The sequence below is a fragment of the Propithecus coquereli genome, unplaced genomic scaffold, assembly GCF_000956105.1.
Source record: "Propithecus coquereli isolate 6110/MARCELLA unplaced genomic scaffold, Pcoq_1.0 Scaffold127, whole genome shotgun sequence".
Taxonomy (NCBI): Eukaryota; Metazoa; Chordata; class Mammalia; order Primates; family Indriidae; genus Propithecus; species Propithecus coquereli.
Genome location: NW_012136858.1, coordinates 3,937,653 through 3,938,665, shown reverse-complemented (window position 1 = coordinate 3,938,665; position 1,013 = coordinate 3,937,653).

Here is a 1,013-nt window from a genome sequence, read left to right as displayed (position 1 = left end):
AAAATTATCTTTAAATCTGTGCTCACCAAACCAGCTCTCATTTGCTCTTCTTTGTGGCCTACTGGAATTTATTGCTATCTTTTTTTCCAGTCCTTTACCTTCATTCTATCCAGGTGATTACTTTTACCTCTACCCCTGAATACTGATCTTCACTATTATTAATAAAATAAAGCATTTTGACTGGGGCAAATATGTTAATTCAATGTGCGTTTGATCCTGTCCACTCCTAAACTTGTTGCCTTCATTGCTTTGATTGCACACTGATGCCTCATTTTCTTGCCAGGGTTGTGTCTCTTCCTTGAGCTATAAATCCCTTTATTTGGGTATCTGCCCTGAATTCTTGATCTGTTGCATTCTGATCTTTAACTATTGCTTTGAATTTTGTGCTGGAGTGTGTGTGTGTGCCTGGGTACTAAATCAATAAGATTGGGCAGGTAATTGGTTCACCTTTTTGTCCTCAAAATAAGGGTAGCTTTGGTGTGTGTTTGCAGATAGATAGATTTCTCACTGACAAGCATGTGGATACTCTAAAGCCTGGGTGTTAGCAGTTTTGCACTGCTTTTTATTTCAAAGGATGCAACACCTTACAAATGTGCAAAATAAAACAATGACAACAAAAAAACCAAACAAAAGATCCTGGAAGAAATAATAGAGTAAATCAGAAAAAAAGAGAGAGAGGATTGGAGAAGTAAGATGAAACCAGAGATGAGGTTAGCATATAAAATGCATGCTGAGCCCTGCCACACTTGCTATACTTAGACCACAGGTTTGCCTTTGAGTATTCTAGCAGCCAATGTGTAAAAAGAAACATAAAAATACGCAATTTGCTGTGCATATGATAAAAACACAAAAGAAGGATAACTGTTCTTGATGTTTATTCCTAGGGGGATGTTTGCTGTTTTTCATAAAGACCATTCTGTGAAATTTAATGAACCATCAGTAATGTTCTCATGGTAAGACAATAGTGAATGTCCCAGGGTTGTTTCTTTTAGCGTCCCTCAATGAGCATGGCT